A 15,199-nucleotide genomic window follows, 5' to 3' on the forward strand; every position below is an offset into this window, starting at 1 on the left:
ATTATGTCCCCTGTTTTATTCCTAATTTTGCTTATCATATCATTATTTTTCTTCAGTTGGTAAACTTTGCCAGTGTTCTATTAGTAAGTATTTTCAAGGAACCAACACTTTTGGAGGTGGGGATGGGAGGGGATGAGTTCTCTTTCTGTTGCCCAGGTTGATCTTAAATTCCTGGACTCAAGTGATCTTTCTGCCTTGGCCTCTGCAGTAGCTGGGATTACAATCACATACTACTGTGTCCAGTGGAACAAAAAATTTTGTTTGTAGATTATTAAAATTTTATGTATCCTAAATCTGTACTAATATTTTCTATCATCTCTCCTATTTCTGTGGATAAACTCTGTGCTCCGAGCTAAGTGTAACCCTTTTATTTGTGCATTAAATTTTATTCCTTTCTCCTACTCAAAACTATTGTCAAACAGTACTTCTCTCTGCATTATCATATTCCCCCCTTGTTTTTGGAATATTTCCTTTAGCATAGAAAAAATATTATTCTGTCTACCGTATTACAACAATAACAACAAACAACCTTCTCTCCAACCCTACTTCTTCTCCTAGCTGTTGCCTTATTTCTTTTTTCCTCTATAGCATAACTCTTTTAAAAAGTTGTCTGTACTTGCTGTTTTGAATGTATCCCCTCATTTCTTTGAACCTACTCTAGTCAGGCTTCTACACTAGTCACTGTTCTGAAATGCCTTTACTCCTGGTAACCACTTTGCTAAAATCCAGTTGTCATTTCTTGGCCCTTTTTGGGCTTGCCTGATCAGCAGCATGTGACACACAGCTGCTTATTCTCCCTTTAGAAACATGTTTCTTTCCATGGCTTCCCGGACATCACCTTCACCTGTTATCCCTACTGTATTTCTGGCCACTGACTCTCAATCTCTTTTTTATAGTTCCTTCTCATATCATTCATTCCTATAATTTGAAATGTCTCCTTGCTTCATGCTTGAACTTCTTTTCTGTATCTATGCGAATTTTTGGTGATGTCATCCAGTATCAGGGCTCTAAGTACCATCAGTATATGGATAGTATTTAGAGCCATTAGGATATATATCCAAATTTATATCTCCAACTTACATCTTTCTGCAGCACACCACTTGTAGCTCACCAATGACACGGCAGCCTTAAACCTCTAATATGACTGGTGGACCAACTGGTACTTAGGGTTCCTAGAAGTTAAGCCAGTGCCTACAGTTCCTAAAAGATCTGGGCTTTTCTTTTTTCCCATAGCACAATCAAACTAATAAATGGCTACGAGTCCTTTTGAAGAAGGCTTGAAGGAAAGTTTATTAGCATATATATGGGGCAATGTATCAGTCTCTATCCTCAAATGAACCTAACCCCTCCCTTTCAATCAAGGAGTTCCAGGCTTACATATGAAAACTAGGTGAGAGGCTATGACAATACATTGTGTCAACTAACATTTGGTTTCTAGCAGACCTGAACTTTTCTTACTATAGATCGAGTAACATTTTTAGTAAACCATCTGTGTATTTCATTCCTAGATACACTGTAATCAATTTACCACCTAAAGATATCTGCAGGTAATATAATATGGCAGTAAAAATATACCAGTTACCAGTTGATTCTTTCTGCCTGTTATGGTCACAAAGACAATGTGAACACATTACCAGTTCATTCCTTCTACCATGATGGACAGAAGGAATAAGCTGGTGATATGTCCACACTGTCTTTGTCAGTTAAGTTCTGATATGTCACTTGGCCTCTGCAAATCTGCAACTGCAGGATCCAACTGAAATTCAGGAAGTCCACTTAATGACAGCATCTCCCACTTTCTTTTTTTTTTTGAGACGGAGTCTCGCTCTGTCGCCCAGGCTGGAGTGCAGTGGCCGCATCTCAGCTCACTGCAAGCTCCGCCTCCCGGGTTTACGCCATTCTCCTGCCTCAGCCTCCTCAGCCTCCCGAGTAGCTGGGACTACAGGCTCCCGCCACCTCGCCCGGCTAGTTTTTTGTATTTTTTAGTAGAGACGGGGTTTCACCGTGTTGGCCAGGATGGTCTTGATCTCCTGACCTCGTGATCCGCCTGTCTCGGCCTCCCAAAGATCTCCCACTTTCATAACTAGCTTACGCAGGACAGCAACCAGAGAGCTTTCTTAAGATTTTGGTTTTGTCCTTACCAATATAAAGGGAGTGTCCTTTGAGCTCTTCAGTGAATGTAGCTGGGTGAAGAGTGTTGAGAGGAGGGAATGAAGGCCACACATGATAAATCCACTCCATCATTCTTACCTTCCTAAGCCTTTAGATCTGCTCTTCCACATTTTACTCGGGATGTTACAGCATCTTAGTCTCATTAAACATAGATTGTCAAAGAGTCCAAGTGTCGTTCAACCAAAGTAAACTGTTGGAGCCATTTCCAGCTAACATATTAAATGCAAAAACACTCGTAAGTGCTTCATCAATACATTTGACCCTTTTCTGAATTATTTTGCAGCCTGCTTGGTCTAACACCCTTAGAATCCATTCACAGTGTTCCTCATTTTCACTCTGTGAGTGTTCCAGTGCACTTAGAGAATCCTCTCCACACTACAGTCTTTGTTGTCATCTTTGTTCCCATAGTGCTGAAGAGCAGCAGCTGCTCAGTCTCCCCAGGATCTGCGTCACTTGGCATTTCACCACAATCAATCCCAAGTGATACTTGATTAATCATAAGCCAGTGCATGATTAATCCATTTCTCATTGGCAAGTAGCTAGACATTCAGGCAAGCCAAAGAAATGACCAAATTAAGCCTCAATTACTGTGTATGATGGTCATCTATCTCCTAATATGAAAATATATATCAGAGTCCATCAAAAATAAAAAGCACATCAGTTTTTTAAAGAGAAATGATTTAACTTATGGAATTATTAACTATGTCTAAATATATTACTTATATAAAATAAAAAGACAAAAAACAAAAGAGAACATGAAGGTGCGTGGAGGTAGCAACTGCAGGAAGCAGCCACCATTGCTATGACTGGGGGAACAAAGCATGGAAACTGGAAATTGTAAAGCCTAGAAGCTGGAAGGAGGGACCCGTAGTATTGAAACTAAGAATTCTGATGAGGGGGCTCTGCTTAGCTGATGGTGATGGGTGATGAGGTTAGCTCTACAAGTATTGGAAAAATTGAAAACTGGATGCAACTTCTGTTACAGGAAGTAACTGCTGTTACCAAGATAAATGCACTGCTAGGGGAATGCTCATAGGAACAGGAACAGGTAGGAAGCAAACAATTTGCAGTACTTTGGTGCTCATGCTTATTTTGCAATCAAACTACATTTTGAAAAGTTATAGCACAGAAAACTATTATTAGGGCAAAATAAAGATTAAATACTGAAAAACAAGTGAAAATAGCATGTGCCCAACTTGTATAGCCAAGAGTAGTAGAAGATGTTCCCTTTCCATCCCTCTCACTTTGTGTGCATATGCAAACGCAAAACATTTGTATGTATGTGGATGTATCCAAGCAAAACATTTGGAGTTCATACAAATTAGGGACATAATTTAAATTTATTTCCATTCCTTGACTAGAAATGTTCATGTCAAAGAAATTTGTGAGTGTATAATGTCAAAATATCACTTTTTATTGTATATTTAGTTAATTTTGAGGGAAAAAACCTGATAAAAGGTTGTCCAAAATGTGATATAACTTCAAGAGTTGCTAAACAAAGTTATTATGTAAGTGTTCACATGAGTTTTAGGTGTGGCTGTGAGAAGAAAGAAGTAAAGTTGCCTATATTTTCAGACTACATGGTTGTTTATGTAGAAAACCTTAAGGAAAAATCCATAATATTAGTGACTAATATGAATTTGGCAAAGTTGCAGGCTAGCTCTCTGGTGTATACACAGAAATAAATTGTATTTCAATCTATGAGCAATAAGCAATTGGAAATTGAGTCACATAAATAGTATGATTTATAATAGTCTAAAAATAATAAATACTTTGGGATGAATTCACAAAATATGCCAGTCCTATATGCTTTAAACTGAAAAATATTAAAGAACATCTACATAAAGGGAGAGAGATCATATCTTATGAATGAATTATTAGTCATCAGAGAAAGGTAAAATCAAACTACAACTAGATACTATACAGGTACAGTATAATGACTGAAATAAAAAGATACTGATAATACCAAGTGTTGGTGAGGATATGGAATACTGAAATTCTCATATATTGCTGGTGAGAATCAAAATGGCACAGCCACTTTGGTTAGCAGTTTGGCAGTTTCTTATAAAGTTAAACATGTACCCACCATATGATCCAGCAATCCCAGTCTTATGTGTCCAAAGAAATAGAAACGTATGTCCACAGAATAAATTGTACAGGAATATTCATAGAAACTTCACCCATGATAGCCAAAACCTGAAGACAAACCAAATGTCCTCAAAAGCATTATGCTAGTAAAAGCCAAACAAAGAAGACTGTATGATTCTATTTATATGAAATTCTAGAAAAGGCAATGACGCAGTGATAGAAAACAGATCTAGGGTTTTGAGGTCTGGAGTTTGGGGGAGAGGTTTAACTGGGAAGGAGAAAGAAAGCTTTTTTTATGTAGTGGAAATATTCTTATCATGATTGTGTTTTTTTTTGTTTTGTTTTGTTTTTGAGACAGGGTCTTACTCTTGCCCAGGCGAGTACAGTGGCACAGTCTCAGCTCACTGCAACCTTGAACTTCTAGGCTCCCGTGATCCTCCTGCCTCAGGCTCCTAGGCAGCTGGGACTACAGGCACGCACCACCACACCCAGCTAATTTTTAAATTTTTCATAAAGATGGGATCTTGCTATGTTGACCAGGATGGTCTCAAACTCCTGGCCTCAAGTGATCCTCCTGCCTTAGCCTCCCAAAATGCTGGGTTTATAGACATGAGCCACTGTGCCTGACCAGATTGTATGGTATTTATATAACTGTGGAGATTTATCCAAACTCATCAAATCGCTCACTTAAAACTGGTGAATCCTATAGTATGAATCTTATAGTACATAAATTATACCTCAAAGAAGCTGATTGTTAAAAATTTACAAAAGAAAACTCAATTGTCTTTCATAAAAGTGAGAGTAATTTATACTTTGACTAAGAGCGCAGCCTCATGTCTCTGGTCCCTTTCTGAGGAGGCAAAATCAGAAGGCAAAATGAACAAGAATACGACTCAAAATTGTCCTTAGCTTAGGGGAAATATAAACACAAGGTATAATTTCTTGGGATCATTCACCAAGGGAGCAAGACTATCTTAAAGCATGATTTTTTGTTTTGTTTTTGAAACATGTCTCAGACTCTTTATTAAAACTCTTTATTAAAAGTATCACCTTAGGTTTTGTTTCACTTGATATTTTGTCATTGGATGTCAAGGTTAACATCATGTGTTAGTGAATATGAAGATATTCTGCGTGTTGTGTCACTGAAGAGAGTATACTCTCTAAAACAAAAAATGCCCTATGTTCTATTGCTTCAATATGCACATCAGAAATGACAACAGCTACCTTGTTTTATTTTGTTATTATTATAAAGTTTGGGGAAACCTTTCAGTCTATAATATAATCTTTTAGAGAAATGCCTATTTATTTTAAAAGATAACTGGCATATGCTTAACTATATGTACCATGCTAGGACTTTATGTCTCATTCTAATTTAATTAAAATTAATTATGGCCTTATCCAGAGTGTAGGTGTTATCCCTTCTTTTATCTTTTTCTTTTCTTTTATTGGATGAGGCACTGAGGCTAAGGAAGGCTGGGTGACTTGTTCAAGCTCACAAAGCCAGCAAGTGGTAGAGCTCACAAGGGATATAAGCAGGATGTGGGAGTCTGGTTTCAAAGTCCATATTCTTTTTATCCCAGCCATGCTTCCTTCAAAATAAAAAAGTGAAGGATAAGGGGCAGAGATGAACAGTAATGTAGTACTCTGGGGGACAGTAAAATCTGTGGGTTTCAGAACACAGACCTGCTCCTTACAATAAGAAAACCTAGGAGTTCTGAGACGTGGCCCCAAGCGTTCCAGGTGCCAAGAAAAGCCAGTGTTTGTGCAGTGCAAATTAAATCGGGATCTCTAAGGATAGACCAAGGATTGCTATATATGTATTTATATGTAGATAAATGTATGTGTCTCTGTATATATGTACATACACACTGTGTTAGTCTGCTCAGACTGCTATAACAAAATGCCATACACTAGGTGGCTTAAACAACATACATTATTTCTCACAATTCTGGAGACCGGGAAGTCCAAGATCAAGGTGCCAGAAGATTCAGTTCCTGGTGAGGGGCCCTTTCCTGGCTTGTAGACAGCTCCCTTCTTTCTGTGTCCTCATATGACACGCAAAGAGAGAGAGAGAGACAGAGAGCTCTGGTCTCTCTTTCTCTTCTGATAAGGACACTAATCCCGTTATGAGGTCTTTACCCTTGAGACCTCATCTAAACCTAATAACCTCTCAGAGTCCACCTCCAAATACCATTGCACTGGGGGTTAATGCTTCAACATATTTACTTTGGAGATACAGATATTTCATTTCATTCACAACACACACATGCACAGAGGTACACACCCCCCTAGGTGATTCTCATGTGCAGCAGTTTTGAGAACCATGGCTTTAGAACAGTTTCTCCCAAGCTTTCATGTGCCTCAGAGTCACCTGGAGATCTTGTTAATAGACAGATTGATGGCCACCACACCTAGAGTTTCTGACTCTCTAGGTGTGGGGTGGGGCTCTAGAATTTGAATTTCTAACAAATCACCAGGTGATGCTTAAGCTGCTGGCTCACTTGGAGAATTACCATTTTAGAACTTGCTAATAACTTCTGACATATACATCCTAGGGAAGAATCCCATGTGTAGTAGAAGTTATATAGGTTTGACATTAAAGAGACAGACTTAGCCTGGAGATAAAGATCTGAAAATCAAGAGTACATTTATAGCTATGGTACCTACTGGGCATCCAACAGTTTTGTAAATTAAAAACAGAAAATAATTGGAGAAAATGCAAGCAAGCATAGCTTAAAAAGCAGTTTAAGAGGAAGAGGAGGAAGGAGGTCTCAGGAGGACACTGCAAAAAGCAATAGAAAATGCTGCCTTAGGAATAATACATGGTATGCCAGAAATCTTAGGTAGAACAAATAATGTTCACTGTTTTTGTGAAACTATAAAAGTAGATTCAACTTGTCTGTATTTCCTAAACCACAGAGGGAATTGAGTTTATAAAAGGAGAAATTTTTACCTTTAAAGTCATGATGACATTCCAGTGCAAGGTGACAGAAACTTCACACTTGAATTTCATGTTTCCTTTGATAAATTTTCTTTGAACACTGGGGCCCAGGCTAATGTAGTTCCACTGTATAACACTACCTCTGTAAGAAAAGCTGACTTATCAAAAGAACAAAGCTGGAGGCATCACGCTACCTGACTTCAAACTATACTACAAGGCTACAGTAACCAAAACAGCATGGTACTGGTACCAAAACAGAGATATAGACCAATGGAACAGAACAGAGTCCTCAGAAATAATACCACACATCTACAGCCATCTGATCTTTGACAAACCTGAGGGAAACAAGAAATGGGGAAAGGATTCCCTGTTTAATAAATGGTGCTGGGAAAATTGGCTAGCCATAAGTAGAAAGCTGAAACTGGATCCTTTCCTTACTCCTTATACGAAAATTAATTCAAGATGGATTAGAGACTTAAATGTTAGACCTAATACCATAAAAATCCTAGAGGAAAACCTAGGTAGTACCATTCAGGACATAGGCATGGGCAAAGACTTCATGTCTAAAACACCAAAAGCAACGGCAGCAAAAGCCAAAATTGACAAATGGGATCTCGTTAAACTAAAGAGCTTCTGCACAGCAAAAGAAACTACCATCAGAGTGAACAGGCAACCTACAGAGTGGGAGAAAATTTTTGCAATCTACTCATCTGACAAAGGGCTAATATCCAGAACCTACAAAGAATTCAAACAAATTTACAAGAAAAAAACAAACAACCCCATCAAAAAGTGGGCAAAGGATATGAACAGACATTTCTCAAAAGAAGACATTCATACAGCCAACAGACACATGAAAAAATGCTCATCATCACTGGCCATCAGAGAAATGCAAATCAAAACCACAATGAGATACCATCTCACACCAGTTAGAATGGCGATCATTAAAAAGTCAGGAAACAACAGGTGCTGGAGACGATGTGGAGAAATAGGAACACTTTTACACTGTTGGTGGGATTGTAAACTAGTTCAACCATTATGGAAAACAGTATGGCGATTCCTCAAGGATCTAGAACTAGATGTACCATATGACCCAGCCATCCCATTACTGGGTATATACCCAAAGGATTATAAATTATGCTGCTATAAAGACACATGCACACGTATGTTTATTGCAGCACTATTCACAATAGCAAAGACTTGGAATCATCCCAAATGTCCATCAGTGACAGATTGGATTAAGAAAATGTGGCACATATACACCATGGAATACTATGCAGCCATCAAAAAGGATGAGTTTGAGTCCTTTGTAGGGACATGGATGCAGCTGGAAACCATCATTCTTAGCAAACTATCACAAGAACAGAAAACCAAACACCGCATGTTCTCACTTATAGGTGGGAACTGAACAATGAGGTCACTTGGACTCAGGAAGGGGAACATCACACACTGGGGCCTATCATAGGGAGGGGGGAGGGGGGAAGGGGGAGGGATTGCATTGGGAGTTATACTTGATGTAAATGACGAGTTGATGGGTGCTGACGAGTTGATGGGTGCAGCACAGCAATATGGCACAAGTATACATATGTAACAAACCTGCATGTTATGCACATGTACCCTAAAACTTAAAGTATAATAATAATAAAAATATATATATATTAAAAAAAAAAAGAAAAGTGTCTTAGAAATAATTTAGTTCAATATCTTTCTTCTACTTCAATATTGCAATTAAGGAATTCCTATTCAGTGTTTAGCCTTTACATGACACTCAGCAGATTAAAATAAAATTCTGACTACCTTTTCAAAAAAAAAAAAAAAAAAAAAAAAGCTGACTTATGCCAGATGTCTTTTTAAAAACGATAAGCGTTATCATTATCATGGAAGACTATAGTGATCTAGAACTAAAGAAACAAATGAGAACAAAAAAAAGGGAAGGGATAAGTATAATTGTCCTGGAATCAAGAGTTTCTGTTCTCTTGCTAGAATTAGGTTAAAAAAGTTTTTAAAACTATTATAAGGGGTTTCAGTTGTGTTTTACAGAGCTAAGTTGGCAAGACACATTTTGCTTTATTTTCATTAAATAAAATTAAATTTGATTCCAAGTTCCAATACCACTGATATGGTGGCAAATTCCCTCTGAGTTATTATTGGGACTCCTTACCTATTACAAATGTCATGCAAGGAATCTTTAGCAAAGTGGGCTTTTCTGGGTTGTGGGCTTCATTCTGGTTGCTGCTAAGAAGACCATGACCCTTAAAAGTCCACAGGTGCTGTTGCACTTTCCCATGCAACTCTCGGGGCCTGGGAATCTTAATCAAGGCCTTCGAACCAAGTCTAAACTCAACTTGCCCATCATGAAGCCATCACCAGCCCTCCTTCCTCTCCACACCAAATTCAAACTTTTGTTTTAGGTTTTTCAATATAACCCGACCCAAGGCAATGGCCAAAGGAAGTGGATGGGCATGACCTCATAATAATACACATGGGCCACCAGGTTCTTTCATGAGACAAGATCTTATAGTGCATCTTAATCAGGGGCTACGCCAACATCCTAGGAGATGATTATGATCAGACAAAAGGTTTTGTACAACTATACAGAGGCTCATTTTAAAAATCACTATTGGCTGTGTGCAGTGGCTCACACCTGTAATCCCAGCACTTTGGGAGGCTGAGGCAGGTGGATTGTTTGAGTCCAGGAGTTCGAGACCATCCTGAGCAATATGGCTAAATCCTGTCTCTGCAAAAAATACAAAAATAAGCTGGGCATGATGGTTTATGCCTATAGTCCCAGTTACTGGAGAGGCTGAGCTTGGAGGATCGTTTGAGCCCAGGAGATTGAGGCTACAGTGAGCCTTAATTGTGCCACTGCACTCCAGCCTAGGTAACCGAGCAAGATGCTGTCTCAAAAAATAATAAAATAAAATAAAATAATGAAATAAATAAAAAGCACTATTTGCAGTGTGTGGTGCGGACACACTTTCTACTCCCCACCCAGAAACACACACTTTAAGCTGTGGTAACAGCTTCTATTATCTATAGGAGTACAGCATTTTTCTAGCGTGACAGAAAACCACAGCTCTAAGACACACAGTGGAATATGCAAACCCCTATGAGATAATTTTAAGTGAGAAGAAACCTTCTACCCAAAAGTAGGCACAAAAATGTGCAGTAGCAACCAAAGGTGAGGAAGAATTTCTGGCTTACAGTAGAGCCTTAGAAAAAAATTTAAAACCTCAGGTACTTTTTAAAGATATCCCAGTAAAACTTATATATAGAACTTCTGCTTCTGGGAAGATGCAGGAGCTGTGTTTTTCCCTATTCTTTCAACTCAGCACAACTAAAATCAAAAAATGGAATTCTAAAACCTGTTAAAAAAATCCACAGGAAGATAAGACAAATGAAACAGAGAGAACAACAGAAAACAACAACAACAACAAAAATCAGAGTAGATATCTAATTTATTTTGTTATTGTTGCATGTGCTTTTGGCATCATATTTATCTATGGAATTATTGTCTGATCCAAGGTCATGAAGATTTACACCTATGATTTCCTCTAAGTGCTTTATCATTTAGGCTCTTACATTTAAGTCTTTCTTGGATCCATTTTTAATTAATTTTTGTGTACGGTGTGAGGGAGGGGTCCAACGCTTGGCATATTTTTGGAAAATCAATTGGCCATAAATATAAGGACTTATTTCAGGATTTTAAATCCTATTCCACCTATGCTAGTAATGTTAGGTAAGACCTACACTGTCTTAATTACCGTAGCTTTGTAAGTTTTGAAATTGGGAAGTGTGAGTCCTCCAATTTTGTTTGAGAGTTTTGACTATTCTGCAACCCTTGCCTTTCCATATGTGTTTTACAATTAGCTTTCAATTTCTGCAAAGAAGTCAACTGGTATTTTTATAGGAATTGCATTGAATCTGTAGATCAATTTTGGGATTATTGCCATTGTAACAATATTAAATGTTCTGAGCCATGAACATGAAACATTTTTCCATTGAGTTATGTCTTTAACTTTTTTCAATAATTTTTGTGGTTTTCAGTACATGAGTTTTACACTTCCTTTGATAAGGTTATTTGTATTTTGTTCTTTTTGATGGAATTTTAAGTCAAATTATTTTCTTGGTTTTATTTTTGGCTTGTTCATTACTACTATATAGAAATATAATTAATATTTGCATTTTTATGTGGTATCTTGGAAACTTGCTGAACTAATTGACTAGTTTTAATAGTTTTTAGCAGATTCCTAGAGGATTTTCTATATATAAGATCACGTCATCTGAAAATAGAGATAGCTTTACTCCTTCCTTTTCAATGTGGATGCCTTTTATTTAATTTTGTTGCCTATTTTCCCTGGCTAGAATTGCTAATACAATGTTGAATAGAAATGACAAGAGCAGACATCCCTGTTTTGTTTCTGATATTCACTATTAAATGTGATGCTAACTGTGAGTTTAATATGCGACCTTTTGTATCTATTTTTTGATACCAAAGGGATCATACCAAGCTTACTAATTTTTAGCCTGATTTTCCCCCAGTATACCACAAACATTTTTCCATGCTATTAAACAGTATTTTCTACATCACTTTAATCACTGGCTACATGCTAGTCTATTGTATGTGACCACCCTTTAAAATTAATTTTCTTTGTTTTTCTAAGTTTAGTAATTCCAAAAATTATTCCATAAACCCATGTAGTTATAGCCATAGTTTTTTACTTAGGTTCATATCTGAGAAGTAGCATATCTGAGTCAAAAGGCATGCACCATGTGATAGATTTTCATATTCAATTTAATTTTTATTCTGCTTATTTTGTTTCTCTAACTGAATTGTCAGCTTCTTTAGGGTAGAACCTGAATTTTGCTTTTGGGTATCTTCCACAGGAACTACACAGGGCCATTCACCTGAAGGTGCTTAGGGAAAATATTTAAAGGACAGAATTTTTTTTTTTTGGCAACAAATTATTTATTCTTAAACATCCCTCATTATATCTAAGATATTCCAACTATTCCTTTTTGTGCTTTTATGATATAAAATGACACACACACACACACACACACACATCTTTAGATAAAATTGAACATTTTTGATATACTTTATCTAATTTTATAGTTATTATTTCTGTAAGTGTCTGATTATCAAAGATATTTCGTCTTTCTCTTTCTGCTTTTTATTTGAGATAGAGAAGTATATATCAGGAACTTGGCCCTTAAGGATACATTCTTTAAAGATGAGGGGGTTTGGCGAATAAATAAAGTTAGTAAAAATTTTAGCTGCTTTTACACTAATAGCCTGACTGAGTTAATATCTTCATCTTGTCTAAACAATCATCACAGGTAGTAACAATAAAATTTTGCAGCTAAATACACACAAATTGAGAAGTTGGGTATGTTTAGTAGGCAGTTTGCAGAGGCGGGAGACATCAGGAACAAGACCAGTTAAAGAATGACAGGGGAGGAGACATGGGAAGTATGACAGGACTCAAAAGAAAATTCATGGAGATCTGTGCCAGGTGGAACAAACAGGAAAAGATAATGCCTATTAAATGTGAATAATCTAAGCTTTTGTCCTATGAGAGTTTACTATATTATACATTGCTATTTGTGTATTACTGTGCTAAAGAACAAATGACTTTTTGTTTAAAAAAAGAGCGAAATCTTTCTCATACTGGACTCTGACTTTAAAGTTGTGTTTCAAGGAAATCTGTTAGAGCTGTTTCTAGATGTGCTATTTCAAAGCCGGGGACTTTATGTATATACACAATTTATCTCTTAGCATATATTAAAGAGATAACCTCTTTTATGAAATTTCACTCAACTGTTAGGTCCATGCCTTTTAAAGTTCAGAGATTTCAGAGTTTATCATGACATCTATATCTGTATCTCCAGCTCCCTAGCAAGGACTATAAACATGCAAAAGATTAGCTCATTTGTTAATTTTTATTGAGATGCAAAATGGTAATACTGTGTTGGATGTAGTGCTTGGAGTCCTTGTTCTTGGATATTTTAGATTTCAAGTAGTGAGATAAAAATATAATTAAAAAAGGTTATAGTGATATAGTACAAATATCTATTATGCAGCCTTATATATCCAAACTGCTTAAGACCAAGACAAAACCAAAACATTGAATATCTATGTAATCTGTGGAGATGTTTTCGAGGAGCTACAGGCACAGTGACTAGAGGAGTCAGATAAAGTAAGAATATGTTATGTTGTGCAAGGAGCCAAAGATTCTGAATGAGATGGGGGCTTGAAAGGAAAGCATGAAGTGGTCAGACATGATTTCAGATGCCCCCTTTTCCCCCATCAAATTATAAAGCAGGAGTTATATTAATTTCCTCAGTTCAAGAGAAAGAGAGGAAGATTTTAGGAGATGCTTGGTCTGTATATATACCGGGTAGGGGAACGGTTTTGTATTATTTTGTGATATGGTAAATTAGGTGCAGCCACAGGGAGATAGAGGACAAGCTCTGGGGAAATTCTTTTTTATTATGCTCACAGGTCCTAGAGACTAGTAGTATGATATGCCACAAAAAGCCACATGGGAAAAACACCAGGGTGGTAAGGAGGCAGAAAACAGGAGCAATGGGAGTCCTTAGACCACAGCCTTAGGTTTCCAAGGGAAAGGGAGGGCAGGTCAGAGCCAACAGTTTAGGATTGACTCCTTTGAATAATTTCGGTGGGCTCTGAACTACAGGAGCGGTCCCTAGTTACCTAGCACCTGGCCCTGGCATGATTAAGACAGAAGAATGTTGCCTCCTAGAGAGTATGGGCCAGATAAAGATGTGGCTCTGAACTGCTTAGTTCGTGTATCAAAGACATGCTCCCAGCTGGGTCCTTTGTTATATCCCTGAGTTGGGTAGCCCAGAAAAAAGCAGCCTCTTCTCAACCCAAAATTTTTTTAAGATGTCAAAACATCATAATATACAGAAAATTAAAAATCCTTACAGTATAGGAACATAATGAAAAAAATGCTAAAGGCTATGGATCAGCAGGAGCAGTGGAACACTCAAAAGAGTTCATCCTCCTCCTCCAGGGGCATGGTGCTATCTTTGTTTGGATCCTGACACCATCTGCATGTAAGGCTGGGAAGGGACATGCCAAAGCTCCATGAACTAGAAGGGTGTTACTGGCCGGTCTTTGTTCTTAGAGCTCCCAAGATGGCGGCAAGCCTTGTGTTCTCTGACCTGGGGTTCCTGGCCTCATGGATTCCAAGGAATGGAACCTTGGGCCATGCAGTGAGTATTATAGCTCTATTGGAAGCTGTGGGTCACAGAAGAGAACCGTGGAACCCAGCGACTAGCATTCAGCTCCATTAGCACAGAACCTGGGCGCTTAGCGGTGCAGGAACAATGGCGAGACTGTCTCCCAATCGGGAGCGTCAGTGGGCGCCTGGCTGGATCAGAAGAGCAGCGAACTCCCTGCTGGATCCAGAGGGATGGAAGTTAGCGGCGGATCTGCGACGGCAGCGATTGGCAGTGGTGGACGGCCAGCAAAAGCTCAGCTTGAGCCAGAACAAACACGGACCAGAAGAGCATGCAGTTGCAAGATTTAATAGAGTGGAAACAGAGCTCCCATACAACTGGAGGGGACCCAAAGGGGGTTGCCACTCCCAGCTCCAATGCTTGGGTTTATATATCCTGATCATTGTCCCTCCTTCTGTGCTCTCAGGGATAGATGATTGACTATTACTTTACCTCCTGCTTTTAGCCTAATTGGTATGATTGATCAGGTGTGAGCTGAGTTATAAGCCCCTTTTTTTAAAGGTGAGTGCAGTCATCTTCCCCAGCTAGGCTTAGGAAATCTTAGTCGGCCTTGGAAATCCAGCTAGTCCTGTCTCTCAAGGGGATCCAGGATGCTGAGAAAGATGCTATTAATCAACTATATGTGTGTCATTTCCATTGTGACCTCAATTGTTCAATTCACAAAGTCTCCCTCTTTATTTCCGTGGCTGCTATTCTAGTAGGATTATTTTCTACCCATGCTTGGGCCACCAC

This window comes from Macaca nemestrina, chromosome 7 (assembly GCF_043159975.1).
Source record: "Macaca nemestrina isolate mMacNem1 chromosome 7, mMacNem.hap1, whole genome shotgun sequence".
In the NCBI taxonomy this organism is placed as follows: Eukaryota; Metazoa; Chordata; class Mammalia; order Primates; family Cercopithecidae; genus Macaca; species Macaca nemestrina.